The sequence below is a fragment of the Melospiza georgiana genome, chromosome 14 (genome assembly GCF_028018845.1).
Source record: "Melospiza georgiana isolate bMelGeo1 chromosome 14, bMelGeo1.pri, whole genome shotgun sequence".
Classification (NCBI taxonomy): domain Eukaryota; kingdom Metazoa; phylum Chordata; class Aves; order Passeriformes; family Passerellidae; genus Melospiza; species Melospiza georgiana.
In genome coordinates, this window is record NC_080443.1 from 9,988,829 (window position 1) to 10,005,987 (window position 17,159).

The following is a 17,159-nucleotide window of genomic DNA, read 5'->3' on the forward strand; positions in this document are numbered from 1 at the left end:
AGATCACATCAATAACAAAAGAAGCATCTGTACCATCCACACAGAGGCCTCTGAATCATTAGAATAGTACCCAGATGGTTCTTACAATTCATCAACAATAAAATGTCTTCATGACAGAGCTTTTGTGACATCATTGATATTTTTATATGCCACTGTTCAATACTCCCAAAACTCTCATTCTTTTCCCCAAGAACATCTCAGTAAATATTCTTTCTCAAGGAAGAGGGGAGCAAAAAAAAAGAAAAAAAAAACTTAACATAAAGCTCCACAAGGTAGATCTAGTTGCAACCTTCTCTCTAAATAATTCACTCCTTTTCTCCAAATAATCAAGATCCAGATTACCAATATCTGGAATACATCAAGGTTAGCACTGTGTCAAATCCCTTGATAAACTCAAGCTGTTACTGGCTACTTGGGCAGTAGCAGTTGGCAGTTTTTCTTTGATTTTCCTTTATATCACATCCAAACTACAGCATGTCAGGAACAGTAACAAAGCAGAGGAAAGGAAATTCAACAGTTACAGAATTAGTCTGATGAGTCTAACAAGTCAGCTCCGGGGATAAAGTGAAGTTTATTCTGTTTCTTCATAAACAAATACTTTGAAGTGGCAACAGGTATAGAGACAGTATTACAGGTCTTGGTGTATCCAGGCAGAGGTTTTGGGTACCTGGGGTTAGGTGCCAAGTAAAAACCAGGAATACACCAGCTGATTTTAGAAAAGTGCTGAACACCCACTTGTTAAATAAACCATAATCTTAAAATGTTTCATGCTGAGTCTTAAGTTACATTGAGTGATTGTTGCTGAAATTAAATTAAAAAATTAACAAGATCAGTTTCCAGTTTTTGTTAGTCTTATTCATATTATGAATTATTCATTCATATTACAAATTGGCCTTAAAAAGTCTTGCATAAAGAATTTACTCAATTCCATAATCCTTACAACACTGAAGTTTCAGTTACTAAGTTAAAAATGTCTCTTAAATGTTATTTCAAATGGCTCCAACTGTTGTTTTACAAAGTTTGTGCTCTGCCACTAAACCTTTTGTCACTAACTGATCAGAATAATGATAAAATAGTTGAACTCCACCAGCATAACATGTACACCAGGACAAACCCACATAAGAGAATGAAGACCAGCTCTAGAGAATGATTTTTTTTAAAGACCTGCACTCATACTTTCTCAGAAAAATGTGAAAATGCGTAAAATAATAATTCTAACCAAGAATAACAAAACTACACTTCTTCTCAAATTAGAAATACTTTTCAATAAATGTGAACCCTTTCTTCTTCCCAAAGGCATGAAAAATGGTGTAGAAGTAAAGCAATTCAGAAGCATTCCCGAATATCAGTGCTACCCCAATTCCAAAATTTGGTCAATAAAATTAACAGCCGTCCTTTGAATGCAATATCACACCTCTAAATGAGTACAAGCTGGTGCTGTTATTGTCCAGTGGAATGTGAGATTTACATTTCACAGCTCCTCACCAAAGTAATGAATGAATCTGATCTCATAAACAAACAATTCCAGTTTCATGTTATTTCAATGGCCCTCCAACAATGTGTGGCTCCACAAAGAAAAATATTTATCATGTTTGTGCTCAGCTCCAATTGTAAATGGGACTGTAATAAAATGACACCATAAAAACCATTTTCACAGCTGAGTTTGCAATTTAATAAACAGATGCAAACAACAGTCTTTGGAGATCAACAGTTAAAAATAAATTAAGTAGAAGACTCCCCACATCACAATGGGAACAACTGGAATAGCCTCCAGCAACATGCAGGAGAGTCACAAGGTGTGTGTCCTTGGACTTTCCACAGGCACCAGCCTTGAAGGACATTATCAGGACACCAATGCAAATCAGTCAGATGATTTCAAAGAAAGGCCAAAAGCACTTTGCTTTCTTTGCATGATCCTAAATATTAAATAATTACTCTGCAAGCACTAAGTATTTTCAGACATACTATATTTTCACTGTGCTATACAACACCTTGTAATACATTCTTTTCCTTACTCTCCATTACTCTCAAAAAAACCCAGCAGCATGTTTTTATACTGAAAATGTTACAGTTCATTTGAAAAACTTCAGATCTCAAAAAAAAAACATTTTAACAATGTGTTGGATTTCATGCAGAATTCTCAAAAGTGCACACAGTTTATGGAGTTTTCCTTTAAGTCAATGGGAACATTCCCCTGAACATATGTGAGAGTAGTTAACCTGAGTTCTTGAGAGTCAAACCTTTCAAAGAATACACTGTCCTAAAGGTGACTCTGCACAGGACTTGGCTGAAAATGCATTTTAATATGAGTCATTGAAGACATGCACCAGGATTATCATGAGGGGCAGAGATTTCACCTTCTCAGTAAATTTGGATCTTGGTATTCTCTAGAGCACCATGGCACCACATTAGATGAAGAGCAATGTAATTTGAAGGTATGTAGCCAGACAAGGGTCTAAATTCCCAATGAAATCTTGACAATGTGCCTGCTTTTCTGGATTGCCATCTGGCTTCATGACTGCCAGTTTCTCACTTGAATATGGATATGAGGCATTAATTGCAATTCAAGGTTGAAATCAAGACTAACGTAACTGCATCTCTACAGTAAAACATTTACATGGTTAAAGCTACCAGAAATACACACTGCCACCTGAAGTCCCCAAAGTAAAACTCTGGGAAGGACAGAATTTCTTTTCCTCATTGCTAATAGCTCCAAATGAGATAAACATTTAGATTTTCATATTCCTTAGGTAAAAAAAGGACTTAGAAGCCTTCTCACTTTGTCATATCCAGTGTATTATAAAGTTCTGCCTAATATCGATTTCAGTATTTAGTATCTCATTTATTAATAAGAAAACAACATGATAGTATGATTTCTCACCCCCCTCAAATAAGCCTCCCAATAAAGCAAGTTTTAATGAAAAACTGTGTTTCCAAACTCTGACCTGGCCAATGGCCCACACAAGAGCTCTGCCTAACAACAGACTATAAATATAGCATCAGGAAAGAAGAAAAGTCAGTGCTAAAATATATTGCTTGTCCTTGGCAGATTCTTTGAATTAATTAAGAATTAATTAGATCTTTGGAATTGTTATGAGAATCCCCTGATATATGTATAATTATATTTTGGTAGAAATAATGCAATAGCTAAATTGAACACTAATAAGAGGCTCAAGGGAAACATCACCTGCAAAAGTTCAAAAGGTTTGAGGGGGCTCCTGCTCTTTAGGATAAAACACGAGCATCCCACAAATTTGTCACAATAACCTTTCCTGAGAGAGTACAAGGGTAGAAAAAACAGTGACACAAAGCATTTTCAAATTACTTGGGTCACAAGTTTTGTCTGCACGCTTTTGATTGGGATAAACGCAATGAATTTTCAAAGTCAAATGGTGAATCCCTCTCCCACTGATCAAGAGGGAATTGCTGTGGTTATCAAACCAATGATACAATGCTAAAACGAATTCTTAGTTTGAGGATTCTGCACATGCATTTAGGTCCAGATTTAAGTTATAGTTCTAAGATCTCTCAAAAGTAAAAGTATCTTGAAATATAGTGATATTTTGCACACAGCCATGCTATGCTAACATACACATTCATTTTAGGGAAGCATTTATGAAATATAGTCTCAAAGAGAGTATGAGTTAAAGGTTATGTAAAGGTGGCACAGAAAATGAGGCAATTGATGCTCCTCTGAAGTGCCAGTTATAGCAATTTTATCAGGATACTCCAACAATTTATAAACTGCAATTTTAAAAAGTGATTTAAGAACATGAACTTCAATGCCTTTGTAATCAAGAATCATCTCAGAAATTAATGATCACTTTTATGGTAGTGCACATCATAGAGCTCTAGTCCCATCAGATGGCATTTTGAACACTCAGAGTAGTGTCTAGTCCTCCCAAGACAAAGTCAGCTCACATTCCTTTAAAATTAAAATAAAAGCTTAAAGAAATGGGCCCTGAACACAAATCTGCAGTGCTTGTAAGCATCCCTTCAGTGCACTCAGGCAGTCAGCTGAGCACAGCACACACTGCATTTTTAACAGTCTTTGCAGGATACAGAAAAAACCAGGTAGCAAATTGCTTCTCAGGTGATTGTCCAGGCTCTGATCCAAACCCACTTATGTAAACAGGAACATTCCCATTTACTTTAACAGGCTTTGGCTCATGCTTCAAGAAATGCACATTTTGCTTACATTCCAGGTTAGCACAGCTCCACTTAATTATTAAACGTCTGAGAAACAGTTAGACATTTTTGTATAATAAAATTTCCAGTTACTGATAAGAAATTACTCATACATTTATTTCTCCTATGACATGAATGCTCATGGCAGATATGATATTGAATCTCTACATTTTGATGCTGGAGGTCTGTACTCAGTCTTGCTGGAATTAATGGCTGAATTTCTCCTTAAGACAATGACAGCATAGAAGGGGACTAGACTTCACCACAAATGAGCTCTTCAGAGTTTTTTTGTTTGAACTTGCACCATGCAAGTGCATTATTGTCAAAAAGGGAGATTTTCAGACAAACTCAGCATAGGTTGATGTGTGTTTATGCCAAATCTACAAAGCATGTGAATCTGACACAAGATGAGTCTCTGAGAGATATGGAGCATTTACAGAACTGGAAGGTCCTATTTCAGTCATCATCATAGCAATCCATATCTAGATCAGACAAACTGAAAATGCAAATTGGTGCACAAATGTTCAACATCTGATATGACTTTTTATATTTCATTCACTTTAACAATCACAGATTCTAATATTCCCAACAGCTGTTTATAAAATATCCCACATATGAAGATAAAGCCTGATTTGGATGCAAAATTATTTTTTATTCTAAATTAAATTTGGCCTTCACAAACTCTTGCAGGCTTTCCAAATACTAAAACTGAAATGGAAAGCAAAACACAAGAAAGGCATAATCAATTACCCCATCACTTCCTTAGTTTTGAACTCGCTCTCTGCAGGACTGATTTGAAGCAGAAAAAGAATTTAAGCAGGCTGTGGAATACTTGCTGATAATGGTCCTGAAAGACTGACACCCTGTCCCCTTCCCTTCCTCTTCCCTGTGTGTGCAATCTGTTTTGATGACAAATTGAAGGCACCTTTTTACTTCCACTGAATTATCCTCACACTGTGGTGTTTCTGTGTGTCTCATGTTTGTTATGTCAGCTCTCCACCGAGGGTTTGCCAGAAAGCTAACACAAAACACCAGTATCATGTCAAAAGAACTTGTCCTACATATTTAACAGTTTCTAGGTATTGTTACACTAACTAAAGTCTTTTTCTTGCCTTAGATTGCTGCCAGAGACAGAATCACAGCCTAGGGCAGTATCAGCACATCCCTTCCAGAATCAAGCAGAAAAAAATTCATCAAACTGCAAAATGGACAGACCTCTTGGGTTCCAAGACATCAGCAATTACTCCCAAAACATTTCCAAAACCCAAAATGAAAAGATGAGTGATTTCTAGCTTTTAACATCTGTACAAGACCTGATTCTCATCTCAGCTGGTATGAAATGTCTAAAGCTTTTAATGACAGGGGATTTGATCACAAGAGAGCTTCATTCTTCATTCATGCTGTGCAAACCCAGTGCTAATTTTGGGAATGGTAGGGCTGATCCAATAAAAGTTCCCTGTATTGACATCATGATAAAACTGAGGTCATAATTTGACCCCTTCACTGTAACAAGGGTGGTAAACCCCTTACCAAAAAGCCCTATTAAAATAAACCTTAGAATGGAGAAATACTCATAGCAATAGAATGAAATAATGCAACTGTCTCAGTAAGGATTTTACCACAAGGTGCTCAATTAACAATTTAATATCTTTACTTGCTATAATTTGCTTTGAATGCTGGACATAAGGCTAAAAGCAGAAGGAAAAAGATGAAATTTCTTAGGGTTCATGGTCTTTTACAACTGCTGGATTCCCCAAGTGATGGTCAGGCATATTTCATGCAGCTGTTTATGCCTCAGTTTCTCTATGTGTAATCTTTCTTAGAAATTATTTCTTAAATTATTTCTTAGAAATAGTTCTAAGCCTCTCCATCATCTACATAAATTAAATTTGTATTGTTGTTAGTTATCTACAACAAATTATTCCTTTGCTTATTGCCAACATGGTTCAAATTAAACAGCACATGCATCCATGTATGTTTTGCAACTTAAATTTACTCATTTTAGTAAAAAAATCTTTGAAATTAAATGCTGCTTTCCACTTTATTGCTGAGATTGTACTTTGCTTATTGCTATGTGTCTGCCAAATTCATCTAATCAACACCACAATCTAACTACAATCAAAGAGTGGGAGTATTTATAAATCCAGTGTGATGCAGCAAAGAGGAAAGAACACAGACATTACAGTATTGAGTAATAACAACCCAATGGGAAATAAAATATCTGCTGTTTCAAAAATTTTTCTACTATTCCTTCCATAATTTCATTTACACCTTTCTTACGGATGAACAGCCATGTTACCTTTCAAAGCATTTGCATATAAAATTTAAGCTGTAATATCAAAAAAGAAGAAATTGGAAAGTCCATCATTCCAACACATGATGCCAGCAGAGCAAATCCTCACACAAGAGAAGGCACGTGCCTCCTGCCCATGGCAAGGAAAGACCAGGTACCAGGGCTTTTCTCCTGTCCAGACACATTGCACACTTCATCTGCACCTGACAGTGCATCTCATCGTGCTGGAAGCAGGTTTCTTGCAGAGGTGGAGCTGGTGGGCAGGAGCTGGGGGAGCAGCCTGGCTCTTGCCCAGCTGCTGGAATGCCCTGGCAGTGTGGCAGGCAGGGGCTGTGCCAGCTGGCACAGCAGTTGTCACAGCTTTTCTTCTCATCTCAGCCTTCCACACAAAGGGCAGGGGGTGACTGTGGGCTCAGCTGCCCATCTCCCCTGGGCTTGGGAGGCCTCCAAGCAAGGTTCTGTTTGACCTCAGGGAACGTGGAAATGAGGGGAAGATGCTGCCACCAGAAATGGCTCTGGGGTGGATGCAAAGGGAAGATGAACTTTCTATATCTACAGCCTTTACTCTTTCCAATGCTCTTCCTCACCCCCAACATCAGAGTTGAGGCCTTCCTCAAGCATTCATGCATTAATTTTTAGGGAGGTTTCAAATACACAGGTGTTGCTACACCTCTTAGAAGACAGGAAACTACAGCAGAGACATGTAAGATAAAACATTTTCAGCCCACTTTGGAAACCCTCAGTCTCCCTAAATTCCTTCACATACCTAGGCACTGCTCAGCACAATGGGGCCCACAGGCTCTGAGCAATGACATTCAGCATTCCATCACACTGTCAGATACCACAGCATGATGTTTACACTAAAAAGTAAATGATAAATTGATTTTTCTAGCACTGCAGTATAATTCTGCAGCACTGATGGCTATCTGTATCTATAGTATTAGTTATTCCAAAAAACAACTTGGATGCATCACACCATCTAGTTTGAATTAAATTACTTCAAACTGGCTGTACAAGAAGACATTTAAACTTAAGTCAGTCCCCAAACCTCCATCTTATTTACTTCAAATGGCAAGTCACTGGGCTCACATGAGAGAAAGTAAATGAGTAAAAGCTCAAGGAACAATCCATTTGCTTTGTTTAGAATATGATCTTGGATGAGATCTGACAGGATTACATGTCCATGGCCATGTAGCCCATATAGCAGATGCAGAAATATTTCCTAATTCTCCAGACAACTCAAAACCATTTTCTTCCTATAGATGATGCATCCACTTTCCAGCCTTCTTAACCAGTCTACTACAGAATGAAAGGCTGCTGCTTTCATTCTCACTTTGCTGCTGGTCCATCTGTGATCTGTTTCTGTTCTCAGTCTCATCTGCATTAAGCAGAAGTCACTCCTGTGACTACATACACATCAGATCAGAAACAAACTCAAAGTGGAATAAAAGTGAGGCTTCAGATCCATGGTAGTTACAAATTTGTATATGGAGATGTGTTTAGGAACATGCTACCCCTCTAAGCTGCTGCAGTTTTAATATGTTGGGCCAACTTCAGTCAGTGTAAATTCAACAGATTTTGACTGATAATGGATAATTCTGGCTCATAGAACACACTGATGCTGATGGGGACTTAATTTTTTCTCTTAGTAATATTTCCCATCTAACATGTTTTGGTACTTTGCTAACAAATTATTAGACTGCCACTACAGTATTGAGAAAGATCTGATCTCTTCTGGCACAATTTCATTTAAATGTTGTGGGGCTGCCCATTAATTTGCACAGAATAACTCATGTTTCTCAGCAAGCCTGAGTTGCTTTCAAATGGACCTGTCAGAGGGCATAGTCTTGCCCAGGCAAGTGAAATTTTAAGAGAAAAAGCTATTAGTTGTTTTGTTTCAGACCAGTTGAATGTTTTAGATTGAAAAACACTTCTAGGTTTCATGGGTTCATGGAAAGAATTAACCCAATCATACTTTAGAGTCAATTGTCAAGAATTACCATGCTGCAAAAATCCAACTGTCCTGAATTTCTCAATCAGCAGAACACACCCTCAAATTTATCTGTGTTAAGCAATACTTGGGTGAAGCACTATTTTTCAGTCAGATTTCTGTCCATGTTAAGGTTTGTGTTGGTAAGACTTGCAGTACTTGAGCTTTGCAAGAAACTAATGAAACTAAATGACTTTTTAATGTGAAAGCAGAAATTAGCAATCTTTGAAACAGGAAAGGTTTTAAGAAGAGAGGAAATTTAATTCAGAAAATGAACTTTTTAGACACAACTGAATCTTCATTCAAGGAAAAGATCTGATAAATATTGAATAAATAAGTTCAAGTTCATCACACCTGAAGAACAGTTCAATTTCAACCATATCATTGTCAGGAAAAACAAATACAAACTTGCCCCAAAGCCAAACAAGTTTAGAGAAATCAGGAAGAGGAGAGATAGACAGACAGTAAGTTATGAACATAAAACTCTTTGTACCAAAACCAATTAACCCTAACCTAAGGCAAGCCTTTTTCTTCTAGCCCTTCATTTAAAGGTTTTACGATTTATAGCCTGTGCTTCTCAGGGGAGGTCTTGCTCTGCTCTGATTTCACATTTCACAGCAGCACATGTGTAATCCTGCTGCAGCACAGAGCACATGACCCAGCTGATAGCAGGAAATCCACTTTTCACTGGTTGGAAACACACTGGAAGCGAGATGCAACCAGAAATCCCTTCAGTTGCAAGAGGCCATGGAGGAATGTTTGCAGAAATGACAGACTGGGTAATAATCATCAGAAACCTGGCATTGCCATCCTGCATCTGACATCGTTGGAGGAGAAAAAACAAACAAAACCAGCCCATTACAATAGTGTTTGAAAGATAGCTCAATTTTTGAAGTGCATCTATAATTGCCATTATAACAAGACTGGAAAATGCAATATGACAACCAATTCATTTACTCACTGCCTTTGAGCACCCAGAGAAATTCATGCTTTAAAGTTTCCATGTGATAGGAGTCACTCACCATCTTCATAAAGAAAACCCCCTAGCTTGCACAAAAATTGCATGTTTAATGACCTTTCAAATTTGGTAAGATCTCAAACCAAAAGTGGAATACACACATAGCTAATCTGGCTTCAAGATAGAGCTGCTCCAACAAAACAGTTTGGAAGAGGATAAGCTTTGCTATGGATCTGTAAATGCAGGCAGAGAGGAAAATAAATCTGTTCTACAGTAATTATTTGTAAACACACAAAACCTAATTCGTGCCATGTAATTCATTAAGTAAGTTTAACAATTCCACAGATATGCTTGCTAAATTCTACAGTACTTAGAGTAAAAGTTCTCTTTTTGCTTTTTTTAATAATAGAAAAATATTTGTTTGTATTCAGCATTATGTATTTCTATAGCTTCACAATGTACATATAGATAATAAGCATCTTTAAAGGTACTCTCACTTGACATTTGTATTCTTAAAAACAGTTGAAATGTATTATATTGCAAAAATACAGTTTTCTGATGAAAATTTAAATAAGAAATAAGCTTTTAAAATAAATTACATTCTTAAACTGTACAATTTTAAAAATATGCCTATCTCAGCCATACTCATCTTATGCAGTTGTGTCTTTGCTGAGTATTATATTGGGTGACAGCTTTTTTAAAGCTTATACCATCTTTCTATTAATTATATAGTTATTTTTACAAAAAGGGCTTGGGTAGGGAATCTAGAACCATATAGATATATACACATGAACAAAGGAGTGCCAATAATATCAGGGGAAAAAAACCCAAAAACAAAAGCAAAGCAAACAAAAAAAACCCCTCATCATTTTAAAATGGCTCGATCCAGGCAATTTTACCATTTTATATTGTATCCCAAAGCTACATTGTAAGCAGGTGGAAGTACATTTTTTAGGCCTATATATTCTCATCTTACATCAAATCCATAGAAACACCTGTGCTAAATAACTTTTGATTTCCCATTGTGAAAATAGTTTCTGAAATTATCCATTTTCTTGGAAAGGAATACTGGTCCCATGTTGGACTGGAGTAAAACAAATAGGAGCACTGCTTCAAAGATACTTAAAAATTTTATTTTATGGTTTTATGCCTACAAAGTGCAGCTGTGCTTCTTATACATTGGTACATGTTTATTTCCGAGTATACAATGGACATCTTAAGAGTGACTAAAAACTTAGGAAAGAAATAAAGTATTTTCTAGTGATTATCTAATTATCTGTAGAGTTAGAAACCCAGCTCATTTAAGGCAATAAAATGAAAAGCCAGTTTATAAGCTGTTTCATGGTATAAACGAGCAGGCCACCAGCAAGCCATGTCCATAAAACACAGAGATGAAACCACCAAAAATGCAGCTTGATGCACTATCAAAAGCACAGTACCCATCTCAAAGCAGGTATTTTATTTCAGTTTCTTATTCATGATTATGTCTCCTGTTTTAAGGTAAGCTTTCTTGAGCAAGAAGATGGCTTTTCTTCTCTCTCATTCTTCAGTGGGAGACATGTCACTTCAATACCACTTACTGCATTTCTATTTTAAGCATTAGTGGTTTTCTGTGTATATGCAGATGAAAAAACCAAAACCTCTTTAGGTCTTCTTACAGAGTTCATGATGTTTGATTCACAAACGTTCCTGTTAACACTTCACTGAGAAGGGTGTCAGGTTAATAATTAGATCACAATTGTTTCCAGTGACATTTGTGAACAACAAACATGTATCTAGAGAGCTTGGGATCCCAAAGATCTCAATCTGTTAAGGACTGCTTACATGCCAACTTTTACCTGAAATCTCTGCATAGGAGCAGCACAATGCAAATTATTCCCTTCTGGGAAGCAGTGATCTCTGCAAATGGATGCTGCCAAACGGAAAATGGGCTGAAAGCAGTTGTATTTATTTAATCTTGTGTCTTAAAGAGCATTTAAGAATTATTTCCATGATTTTATTTTTTAAAATAATTTAGCACTTTTTAGTAATCTGTTTTCCAATGTAAATTACTGGAATATCATCTAGATTAAAGAAGCACTCATCAGGCAAAGGATCCATAGCAGTATTAAATTTTTTCTGGAAAGAGTAGACAGTATTAAGATTACATTTAACATGTATGAGGGTACTGTTTGTCATCTAGAGCCTATAAAGACATTTCCCTTTTTATGGTAATATCACCAACCTACACTTTGTTAACATATAACAGAAACCATCAGTTTCTCCCTTTCCATGCTCAAATTCCTTTATTAGCCCCCTCCTTCTCTGTTATGTATCATCATACTGTGTTCATGTGTCAATGTTCCTACCATGTGCTCTGGGCCCAAATAACACTTCTATGCACTTCTGCAGGAATCAGAAATTTGGAACCTGTCCTCCTGCCTAAATCAGAGTCAGTTCCATTCTGAGCCACTGACTTAAAAACCTCCAGCAACAATGGAACAGCAGAAGGTCTTTTGGAAGCATGTTCATTCTAATATTCATGCCTCAAAAAACCTGCTTCATAAGTTGTTTTTAAATATATTAATTAAAAATCTTAATTTCAGAGGTGAATGTCTGGAAGTGCTTTCTGTTTAATGGACTCATCTCAAGTCTGTTTGGTGATTTACCAGAGTTAAATATTTTTGGAAAATAAAGGGAGCAACTGGATATAAACTGAAAAATTAGGTTACTCTTTGTCCTTCCCCAGCCTCTTAGGAAAAACTGGGTAAGATAAGTGCCAGTTAAGGTAAGCATGCTGATCAACTCTTCATGGATCTCAGGTAAGATTCTCAATATTTGTGTCTGTGCAAGGGAATATAGAGTGTGACAGATTGTTTGCTTGCCCATCTACAAACACCACTAGAATTGTCTAAACATCCTAAGATCTAGATTCCCAAACTAAAATTATAAATGAGAAAGTTACATCCTAGGGATTCTGGGACTTCCCAAACCATTATTACATCAGAGGAGACAGAAATTAATCTGTGCAAAACCTCACGGAGGGTGAGATCAGGAGGTTTCACAATGGAGATGAGAGGCAAGAACTTCATGTGACACAAGCCTGCAGATTGGATGCTCCGCAGCTCCTCTGGCTGCACAATTCTGCTGCTGAGCTGCATTTGTTCAATACCTGTTCCTGCACAGACTGCTGCTGCTGCACAGTGCTGAAACCAAGCACAAATCAGGACTGAGCTCAGCTTTGCCATTCTGTATTCCTGATTTAAAACTCGTATTTATGTACTTCACCCATTAACTGGAAGCTATGCCTGTAGCTGGAGCTATAAATAACCAGTATACAAGAAATGTGAAGAAATCTAGTTGCAAAAGGGCAGAACAGAAATGCTGAGATAAAGTAAATTGGCAGAAAAAAATATAGCAAATCTCATTAACACATTGTGGAACAACCTTGTACGTTAACAAAGACAGATACTTAAAGCATGTTTAATTGACATGCAATTTTTCAGTATATACCAAAGAAAAGTTTATACTATAAAAGTACTGACAACTGGAAGTTATCTACAGAATTTTATAAGAAAGTACTTGCAGATGGAAATGTAAATTACATTTCAGACAAAACAGTCAGTGCAATAAAAGTGGCTTTTAATAAAACATGAGTGCAGTTGGGTTTTGCTAGTTAGTTTCAGAAAAAAAACATAATTATTCTTTTTCTAGCTAATATGTATCACTGAACAACTGCACTTTGCTATTATGCATTGTAATTATTTTGATTAGTTATATTTTTGTTTTAAGAATGTTTTATTAATTAGATTCTTTTGAAATCAAGATCTATGTTTCTTTCAGCTACACATTATGACCTAAAAGTATAAAGACTGTTTTTGCAGAATTGCTTTAACATATCCTTGGAGGGAAGATTAAAATAAATTACTGAGCTCATTTCTCAGAGCATCCAAAATATCACTAATCACCTCGCAACAGCCTAAGCATCAGTTGTCAGATAATATTTAATTCAAGATTATTTTGGTAAATGAGACTAACTTGAATTTTGACAGAAAGAGGTGTCAGAGGGAGTACCCATTTTCAGATAAAACAAGACATTCCAACTTCTGCAGACAAATCCTAAACAAATATCATGTTTTCATCCTATCTGTGTGCCTGGAAATGTGAACAATGTACAATAAAAAACTACAGAGAGCATACAATAAACTCATATATTGCAGAGAAACACATTCACATGACTGAAGTCAGCAAATAACAAAGCCACTGGAATTATTTGAGCACTTAACAGAGATGCATTCTTAGTAGTAAGATTAAAAAGGTCACTTGTTCTCCATCATGATTAGCAATATAATACCAACCCTCAGAGGAAAGAGTTTCTCAGGCTACAAGAATTCAGCTTAAGGAAATAAATGTGATACTGAATTTGAGAAAGCCTAAAAGCCTGGAAAATAAATTGCTAATGGATAAGATGTGCCTGATATTTGACTTTTTTGGTTCAAAGGCAGTTTAGCATGGCATATGAAAAACAATCTAGGCTACAAATATTACTTTTGTCCAACTAAATAAACAAGCTCATCACCATTCAAAGTATTGCAATGAAACACATCACTTGGAAAAAAATATTCCATCTGTATTGGATCAATTGATCAATTGAGGAATTCTGGACAGTGGGGTTTTTCATACGCTGACCAGTGAATTCAAAAGGAAGTGCATTTCTCCTGGATACAGCAGCCAAGCACATCAAATGTCTTTAAGTATTTTTTAAGGGTACAAGCTGATAACAAAAAAAACCCCTCTCAATCTCTATGTCTGACTGCCTGTGTTCAAGGAAAAATTGGATTGCACCAAAACCTTGCTTTGACTTGATTGAAAGTGTCACTGGAAATAACAAGTAAAGGTAAAGGTAGGATCAAGGTGAAAAGGAAAATTCACCTATGGAAAAAGCCTTTCCCAGATTTGTTGACTATAGCAAGAAATAAGATCATGCATGGAATTCTTCTTGAATGATGACAATATCAAAGTAAAAAACAATATATCTGTAAGAAGTGATGTCACCAAACTTCAAAGGCAATAATATCTATTTTTGTACAGTATAAAAGATACAATTTTTTCTTTTGGTCTAATATTTTGAAAGCATTCTTTGCCCACTGTGTTCATCTCATTCCAAGGTAGAACCTTAACCTAAAGGGCAATTTTCAACTTACATATATATTTACTATAAGCACCATTAATTTTTATTTCTTCTAATCTTTAAATTTGAATTATGAGACCTCATTTCTGTTGTCCTGGAGAAGTCTTATTCTCTATTCCACCATCTTGCACTTTTACAATCATTAAAAAGCCACCATAAGATAAGGGAAAATTATTTGTTTGAAAGCCACAGAGCATGGGGAAGAGAAAAGGCAATAAATAGTTTTAGTTTTGCAACTCTTGGCAGGAGGATATGACAGGGAGTCTAGCCCCTTCAAAGAAGCTGCATTAATAAAATTACTTTTGTTTCCTCTTTTGTTTTTTTTTTTTCCCCCAAACTTTCATTATCTTCATAACTAGAAAGGAAACCTGAACAACATGAAACTGTACTGATATTTAAACTATCTGTACTACAAAGTTTCAAATGGCAAAGTGGTTAGTATAGTGCAAAATAAAAGTAAACTAACAGGTTAAAATGGAGGATATTCTGATATCAACTTGTACTCTACCTGCTATAGCACTGGTACTAAAAATATACTGTAATATTTTGGATACTCCCTTCAATGAAAAACTTTGATGGCTGAACACAAATCTATTACTACATCTGCTGCTTCACACTTCAGTTTACTTTATATCAAAACACTTAAATGGCACTTGTTTATCTGAAAAATATTCCAAACTTACACCATTAATAGTCATACTGCAAAGACAAACTTCCCCAAGCCCAAACTCACAGGATCCCACACTCTCTAGGTTAATGATGTTCACTGCAGAGAATTAAACAATGAAAACCACGAAACAAACAGGAAGGTTACAATCAGAACACTAGATTATGAAATAATATTCTGATCCAATTTTGTAGATTTTGTTTTATAGACAGAAATAAACAAAGGAATAAATGGTCGAGGGAACAACTTATTCATGGTCTCTTATCACGCAGCTTGCTGAATGACAATTGCTCAGGATTGTCAAAAGGCAATCTGAAGACAAGCTGAATTCTTGCACAATATTTCAGCAGTGTTACTGCTGAGAAAAATCCCAGCAAAGCACAAACAAAGTCAGGAGAATGCTTTGGCTTCCCCCACTCCCCAGCTCTAAAAGAAGATGTGGAGTCGAGTTTTGACTTTATTAAGGTACAAAAAAAGATTATTCTGATTAAAATGAAAGATTTTGTAACATCTAAATCTGTCCAGCACTTCCCAGGCTCACTCACTATGCAAGGCATTTAAACATGGCTCAAAAAGAAAGGAAAAAAAAGGAACCAAGATTCCCCCATTGATCTATGCCCAAAAATCTGGGCTAGTTCCCAGTGAGTACCAGCAAAGCCATCAGTCACAGGACCATTACAGAGCTACTCTGGTGGGGATGCAGGGGGGACCCCATCACCCCCTTTCCTCAGTGACTGCCCTGTCTGGGGCATCTCTTCACTGGTTATAGTGGGAGGTAAATTGTTTCCATCATTCAGTTGCAGCAACAGTAGGAACTAAAGCTCTGCAAAGCAGCTTTGACTTAGAGGAGAATTAGGACTTTAGTGTAAATCTGTTCCTATGACTTTACATAAATGTATGTTTTTCTTTAAGTTAAGACTTGTTCCTGCACATGACAAAATTCCTGTAGCCTGCTCTGTGAAAATTTATGTAAATTCTTTTTTTATGCCAAGACTACTTCTAAGTGGGCACACACAGGGAATGGATATGCACACATCATACACTAGAAGCAGGCAAACAGCATTTTGTGAAACAGAAAACTTAGAAATTAATTAATAATCAATTTATAATCTCTCTGAATGTGGTTGGTTTTGTTGTTTCTTTTTTTCTGTTTTAATTAAAGCAGATGTTCAGGTATTGTACTTATTGAAAACCCAGTTTCTACCCATAAAATAGTGATGTCCTTGTGTCCTTGATTATGTGACCACAACCAGTTCCTTAGTTGTAAAACACAAATAGAAGGACTAAGATAGATGTTATAAATTAATCCAGGTTGGTTATGGATTAAGGCTAACCAGGTTCTGACATCGAAAATACCTGAAAAAATATTTTACAACACTATAATTTTGCAATTACAAACAAAACGCAAGAAAAATAAAACCTAAGCATCTGCTAAAACAGGATCTGGTCTATTATATAGGAATGTTTGATTAGCCTTTTCACCTGACTGAATTTTTAATCCTAATACTTTTGGAGGTTTAAGGCATTAATAGAACAACTTGTAATTGTTATTTCTGTTTTGATCCCTTAACTCAGCATAATATCTGTATTAATATAAATTCAAGCAACATGAGATGCATGGAATTTTACCAATGAAGTGATTGCCATCAATAGGCCATGCTGGCATAACACTAAGAATGAAAGAGAAATAGAAGTTAGTACATTGGGCTAATATTGGGCTTGTATACAAAATTTAAACTAGGCTGAATTAAGAAAGTAATATTTACTTAAAGAGAATTTTAACTTTTTTGGTTTTTTTCTGTCAATATACCAAATTTCTTGATTTTTACAATATATTCATGCAAACAAATAGCCATTTTCCCACCACTGCTATCCCTGATTCAAGCCATATAT